The following is a 7,428-nucleotide window of genomic DNA, read 5'->3' as shown; positions in this document are numbered from 1 at the left end:
TTAAAAGGCAAGGCTGGTTATTCTATATTGGAAACCAGACTTATTTCCTACAACTGCTGTTACTACTGCTAAAAATCCTCTAACTGGGAAATAGGACATGAAACCCTTTTAACAGAGCAGCTAAAGCCCACTTTCTGCTGGAAGAAGTTTGTGCAGGATAATTAAATTCTGTATGGGAAAAGAGCTTTGTTGGAGATGGGAAGCTCCTCTTGGAGCTTGTAAATATGTTCAGATGAAGAGTGTGCTCTGGTTTTTGCTGATTTTGCCTGAGGAGCACAGCAATGATGGCTGAGGTGCTTCTCCTGCTTCTGGAATTGGTATTCCCTCAGCAGAAAAGCAGGTGATTTAAGAGGATGGATAAAGCTTTATTTTGTATACAACTTCTTCATGGTGCCTTGTCCAAGGCGGTGGAAAGGGTGAGATGAGACATGATGAGAGGAAGCAGCCTGAAGTTGCCCGAGGGGAGGTTTAGATTGGATATTTATATATATGGAATATAAATTGGAAAATATTCTTCACCGAAAGGGTTGTCAAGCACTGGCACAGGCTGCCCAGGGCAGTGGGGGAATCACCATCCCTGAAGGTGTTAAAAAAATGTGTGGATGTGACACATAGGGACAAGTTTTAGTGGTGAACATGGGGGTGGTGCTGGGTTGGTGGTTGGACTTGATGATGTTAAATTCTTGTCTTTACAATTCTGTGATCCTAAGAGGTTTCACCTCCATTTGCAGTGGTGCTTCACCACCTCCTGCAGCTGCTTCCGGGGCAGGGTCCAACCTGAGTGATGGGCACAGGAGAACACTGGAATAAATTGTGGAGCTCCTACTGATGGAGAGTCCTCACGTGGGCTGTGCCCTTTTCCCTGTGTGTGCTCTGCTCACCTCTCCCTGATTCCCTCTGTTATCCTTGGTGCATCAGGACATATGAGCTTGGTCAGGGAGTGGAGGGGTTTCTGCAGCCAGGACCATTTGCTCTGTGTGCTGGAAATCTCTGGATGGGAGCCTGCTTTTACACCCTTCACAAACCAGAGCTACCTGTGTCCTTGCAAGACATTCAGAAATACTTTGAGACCTCAAAGTGTTTGAATAATGCCATTGAAATCCCACGGGTACAGTATGAATATGTCCCCTGGGTGCTGGGGAGCAGCTCGTTTCTGGCAGGTGGTGCAGTGGAGTCCCAGGGTTCTGGGATATTCACACTTGGGCAGCCTGAAAGAGAGCTGGGGAGGGAACTGGGACAAAGGATGGAGTGACAGGACAAGGGAGAATGCCTTTAAGCTGCAGGAGGGCAGGGTTAGATAGGATATTGGGATGAAGTCCTTCCCTGTGAGGGTGCTGAGGCCCTGGCACAGGGCGCCCAGAGAAGCTGTGGCTGCCCCTGGATCCCTGGAAGTGTCCAAGGCCAGGTAGGATGGGGCTTGGAGCACCCTGGGGTAGAGGAAAATGTCCCTGCCCATGGCAGGGAGTGGAATGGGATGATCTTTATGGTCCCTTCCATCCCAAACCATTCCAGGATTCTCTGCTTTCAGACCAGTGCAGAAGGGTGGGTCAGACCACAGGCACTGCTTCAGCTGCTCAATGCCAGTCCTGGCAGGACTGCACACGATTTATTTTTTATAACTCATTGTCTATCAGTGCTATAACTGGCCTGACTGGACACCAAAAGCAGCCTGTAAAAGGGAAGAGCAGCATGGCAGAGTAGCTGGCTGAGAATGTTTCAGACTGCAAACCTCTGCCAAAAAACCTCTGCAGTCTGTCTCTTCCCTGTGAAAAGATTTTGTTTTTCTTCTCAGGCTCTGTTAGATTCTGCCTACAGTTGTCATAATTTTCCTAACCAGTTACAGACATTAGGGAAAAATACCTTGCACGGATGAGGTAAATGGAAATTTCTCTTGTCTGTTGAACTCAGCAGGTTGTAAAGGAAAATATCTATAGTATTTATTTCTATTACATTAAAATCACTACCTACATCTCCCAGTGCCTTAAAAACAACAGAAAATTAGGTTTATTTTTTTTTTCCACATTGCTGGACATTCCCATCCTGTTTTGTTATGTTTTTTTTCTTTTTTGTGTTTCACTTTGTGCTGTTAGCCCAGGCTCTGGCGCTTTGCTAAGTGAGGAGCTAAGGCTGCTGATTTGTGTAACACCTGTCATTATTTCAAAGCAGGCCGACAGCTTTAATAAACCCTTTCTGCAGGGAAAGAGGGAGCTGTATTTCACGGATCTGGAGGGAAAGCCGGCGTCTCCCTGCCCGCCGCATCCCTCCTGCGTGTGGCGGTGCTGAATCAGTAACTGCTGCTCCCAGTCCCTCCAAAACATCCCTCAGTGCCTGGAAACCCAAACCAGTGAGTCCCCAAGCAGTACAGCCTCTTCCCCAGGCTCTGCATGCTTGTTAGCTTCCCTCTTCCCCTTATTTTTTATTGGGAATGCTGTATATGCTTCATTACAATAAATGCTTTTCTGTTAAATTTTCTCCGATACATTTTGGCAGCTGCCTAACAGATAGATGGCTTCTCTCCCCACAGTGCAGGAGGACCCTAAATTAGGAATACATCTACCTTCACCGGTGGGGGTTGTTTTATTTTATTGCTTTTCAGGGAGAGGGCTCTCTCATGTATGGGAAAATGATGCTCCCAGGTGGGAGATCTTCAGGGACCTCAGTGGGAACAGGATGAAGTCCCCACGTCATCCTTGGAAGTGTTCAATAAACACATGGATGTGGTACTTGGGGACGTGGTTTAGTGGGAACATGGCAATGCTGGGTTAACAGGTTGGACTCAATGATCTTAGAGGGCTTTTCCAAGCATAACAATTCCATGATTCTAAGTGGGCTGTGATTCAGGAGAACAGGAACACCTGGCACAGAAATGTGTTATGTGCTTCAGTGCCACAAAACCAAGCACTGGAGGAAGGAGACTCTGCCTTACCCTGATCTCATCACACCAGGAGGCAGCAGGGGCGGTGCAGAAGGTTTCCCCTCCCTCAGGTCTCCCCTGCTCCTACCACAGAGGGTCAAGACCATCATTTGAACCTCTCACCTGGGGCTGGAATCAGGGAATTACCTGCGGTCTAAGGCCATAGCAGTGGAGGAGGGAGAGCATGGATTTAAATAAGGTTGTGGTGGTTTAAAAAGAAAACTCCAGGTGAGAGCTGAAGGTGAAAGAATCCAAGTTAGGCTCTGCTCAACTCCCTCGTACAGGCAAGCCCTCCTTGTTCATTTGCAGTAATTCAGACACTCAGACTGCTAAATGGACTGAGCTATAAAATATTTAATCAGGTTTCCCAACATTTCCTTACAATATGCAATAATTGTGATGGAGAAAAGGGGCTGGACCCCACTCTCCGAGGCAACCCAGGAGTGCATTTTAAATTCTTCACCAAGAAACAAATCTCAGCTTTCTGAAAACACCTGGGTGAGAGCTGATGTATGTGCACTGCCCCAGTCCAGTCCTGAGAGTCCAATATTCTAAAGGCATTCAGAGATTATGCTTCACCCTGTTATAATCCCCTACTTGTTAATTTATATTGTAAAATCTGCTTTGCAAAAATGATCCTAAGCACCTTTTTATATTTTTTAAGAATATTCTTTAAATATAAGAATATTTAGGCTTTGAATCCCTCGTGCTTTCCAGAAGAGACTTGGGAGCAGTTGCAAAGCCAGACTTGAGAAAAGAAGGAACAAAAGATTTTCCTCAGTGATCAGGGGGATGCTGCAGGCTTGGTGGGGTGATGGTGACCCTGAAGGGAAGGGCTCACCCAGCAACAGGGTGGAGACAGTTTTCTATGAGCCCTTTTAGTTGCTTTATGTCCCCTTTGTACTGTCTGTGTTTTAAGAAAGGTTGACTGTGACAATTTTTAATCTCATTTTGAGGTTAAAAGGCCTCTTTCTGGTTCTAAGGGTAGACTTCCAGAAGGGCTGTGGCACTTCAGAGCTTTGACAGGATTCAGCATCTTGTCATGCTTGTGAACATGAAGAGATTTTGATTATGTCCATTTTCCATTTGCTCTTTTTGCAGGCTGGAAAGTGCAAAAATATCTAAAATCTAATCAGACGGCAAGGGATAGGTCTGTATTTTGTGTCTTATTTTGTGTATCACTAAGCCATGACTGCAGTGCAGGTGGTGGAGCTGTATGAATAAGTGACTCCTAATGAGACTGATAAGAGTTCAACTTTACATGTTAATTTATTTATTTACAGACACTGCACTGAATTTTGGACAGGAGTTCAGGCCCCTGCTGAATGTACTCACACATGCTTTGGTTCAGGCTTTCCCCTCTTCCCATTTCCATGGGCAATATTAAAGGATGTCAAGAAATTATTGTCTATACTTGTTCCCATGCCAACCTATGGAGGGAGGTCTGGCACAGCTGAATTTAAAGCAGGGATCATCTGCACTTCTTCTCAAGAGGTGGGAATGGTCACCTCAAGCTGCAGCACACTGACACTCCAGCTGAAATCCCAGGTCTCTGGGGGTCATTACTCCACCCAGAGATGCTGCTGCATTTTTCATTACTGTGGTTATGGTGCTGCAGCCGTTTTGCAGCTGTTTTGTTGGAGCACTTCCATCCTAAAGATCAACCTGAGAGTTTCCCCCAAGGAATTTCCCTTGCTTGTTGCTGTGAACAGATACATTCTGCAGAAAGTCCAGCAAATTAATTAACAAATTAATCCACCAAATCCAGCAAATTAATCCAAACAATTAACAAGCTACATATTTGTGTTTTCTGACACAAGTTTGCGTCTTCTAGCACAAGCATCCTTCTGTACTCCTAGCTAGGGCAAACCCCAAAACCACCCCCAAACCACTCCAATTTGAGTAACCAAGATTTCACTGCAAATTAATGGGAAGAGAAATGCAGGATTTTTCAGTTCAGTGCTCTAAAGCTGATTGAATACTTCGCAAGAACTACATTTCACACTGATGTGAGCAACCTGTTGGAGCTGAAGATGCCCCTGCTCATTGCAGGGGAGCTGGGTCACACAACATTTAAAAGCTCCCTTCCAACTCAAACAGTTCTGTGGCACAGAAAAGGATAACCAGGACTCGTGTTTACTAGGCAGGACTTATCCTTGTTTCCAGCCAGGCACATACAGGGATAAAGCCCTGGCTTCTGCAGTGCCTGATTTGTGCTGCTGGTTTCCCAGTGACAGCTCGGACTGCTACACTGTGCTGGACATTTCAGGGTGCTTTGTGAGCTTTGGAGGTTGAAAACCTCGGCTCCAGGTTTCCAAACCCTGGTTCACACCCAGCAGAGACCTTGTGGTAACACAGCCATGAATAGGTTTGCAGAAAGGAGCAGAGAGTGCCAGGGAACACAGAAGAAGCACAGTGTGCTCCCGTTTGCGGTTCTTGGAGGCAGATGGTGCTGTTGGCCAAGGAACGGTGCTGCAGAGGCTGCCGAGCTCCTCAGACAGACCCCCACAGACAATTGCAATAACGATGGCTCTCAGAACTCCTCTGAGATTAGCAGGCATCGTTCTGGGTGGAGATGCTTCCAGAATTTAAAGCAGCATTGTTATGATTTGTGGGAGTTGTGGGTTTAGAGGAGCATCAGCAGCTTCATGTGGACCTTTGGGTGTGCGTGAGCTGCTCAAACCTTCCCTGGCTACAACCCCGAGCAGAAAGTCTTGTGGGACTTGTGGTGTGTGAATTTCAGGTTTCCAGACATATCTGGGAGGTGCAGAGGTAAAACCAAAGCAGGAATTGTTGCAGGAATGCTGTTTCTGAGGGGCAGAACGGCTCTCTGCTGGGCTTTAATCACACACTGCTTTATGGAATCACTTCGGGGTGCTCGCCACACTCCAGGCCTCATTGGCCATGTCCAGGCTGCAGCAAAACACAGCCCTTGCTCAGGATTACTGTTGAATATGAGTTTATGAACAGTGGGAAAAGGAGATTTCGGCCTTTTGAATGTGAAATGTGACATTCTTAGTAGCAAGTTGCCCTCAGCAGAATGAGAACTGTGTCTTTGCCCAGAGCTCGAAGAGAAGCCAAGGTTGTGTTTGATGAACTGCACAGGCAATGATTGTCCTGATACATGAGCCACAAACCAGTGCAAGAATCTTGGGACTGTCACAACCTTCAGGAAGGTCACTCACGCTGGCAGGAACGTCCACTGGGGCAGAGAGCTTTGGGATTTTGGGCAACGCCCTGGAATCTCTCCTTGTGTTTGACTCACACTGACAGAACTGGGTCACTACCGGGCCAGAGCACGTGCAAGGGGCGTGGTCAAGGATGGCTGAGGTGTCACCTGAGCCTAGAAGGGGCCTCACCTTTTCACAAATAATTTATTTCCCGTTCCATAAGCTCGGTAAATGCAGTTTTTATGGTCATGCTACTGCTGAGCCCAAGTGTTGGAGAATGATGAAATCTAATAAACATGCCGGGCTCTTTTATTCATCATGAGATTCTGAAAAATTTAGGATTCACTTGGGTAACATTTCAGAGCTTTTCTCTGCAGCTATCAGGGTTAGCAGGGCCATTTTATCAAAACAGGCCTGAGCTATTCACACATTCACAAGAATACTGAGGAATGAAGGAGCTCACTGCAGATTCGTGTGAGCTGAATCAATAGCAAGGGCATGGAGCTGAGGACTGTGATTTTATGCCTCTGTCTTTTTGGTTGGTTAAGTTCTCTGCGAGATAAAACTGAAGCCTCAGAAATTTTTTCCTTTATCCAGCCCTCCTTTAGTCTCAAGTTTTTCAGAACCAGGTTAAAAGTGTAACAGATGAAAAGAGAAGGCTTCATTTGTGGTACAAGTGCCTCTAGACCAAAAATACTTTTGGAATTCTTCCTTCACCTTTACTCTTGTTCCTTGTGTCCTTACACTCATGTTTAAGGTGCAAGGGAGAGGAAGCCATGGAAAAATTTCAACCTGAAATTTTAATCAAGGATCTGTGGATTTTCAGCCACTGACCTATAGAAGCAATTTTAGGGTTGAAAACTCAACAAGGAAATCTGTAACTTCTACCTAAATGCCTTTCTTGAGCACAGTGCTATTTTTTCCCAATTTTTACACCTGTTGTGGATTTATTTTTGTCTACTTGCAGTGTTTGTGTATGATATCTCACCAAATATGAGCTCAGAGGAGTATCTACTGAAAAACGTTATTATCAGGTGAGAGATTTATGGGCTCGGTAGCAAATTTATGATGGATAAGTAAAACTGGAAGCAAATAATAATGGAAAATCTCTCTTATTCTTACACTGTCAGTGAAAGAGCTGTAAGGCAGATTCATGTGATGCAGAGCAAATATTTATTCCTATTTAGAGTCATTTTATTTGACTGTAGTGGGTGAGTAGCTGGGTGCAGTTTAGTTATAAATTAAGCTTTGAGATCTCGTTTCCTTCATTTTGGATATTGGTCAGGAGTAGTCCATGCCTGGCAGGGAAACTGCCTTCTTATGAAACTCTGCCCCCTGTTAACT

The sequence above is a fragment of the Corvus moneduloides genome, chromosome 9 (genome assembly GCF_009650955.1).
Source record: "Corvus moneduloides isolate bCorMon1 chromosome 9, bCorMon1.pri, whole genome shotgun sequence".
NCBI classification, from domain to species: domain Eukaryota; kingdom Metazoa; phylum Chordata; class Aves; order Passeriformes; family Corvidae; genus Corvus; species Corvus moneduloides.
This window is presented reverse-complemented; position numbering follows the sequence as displayed.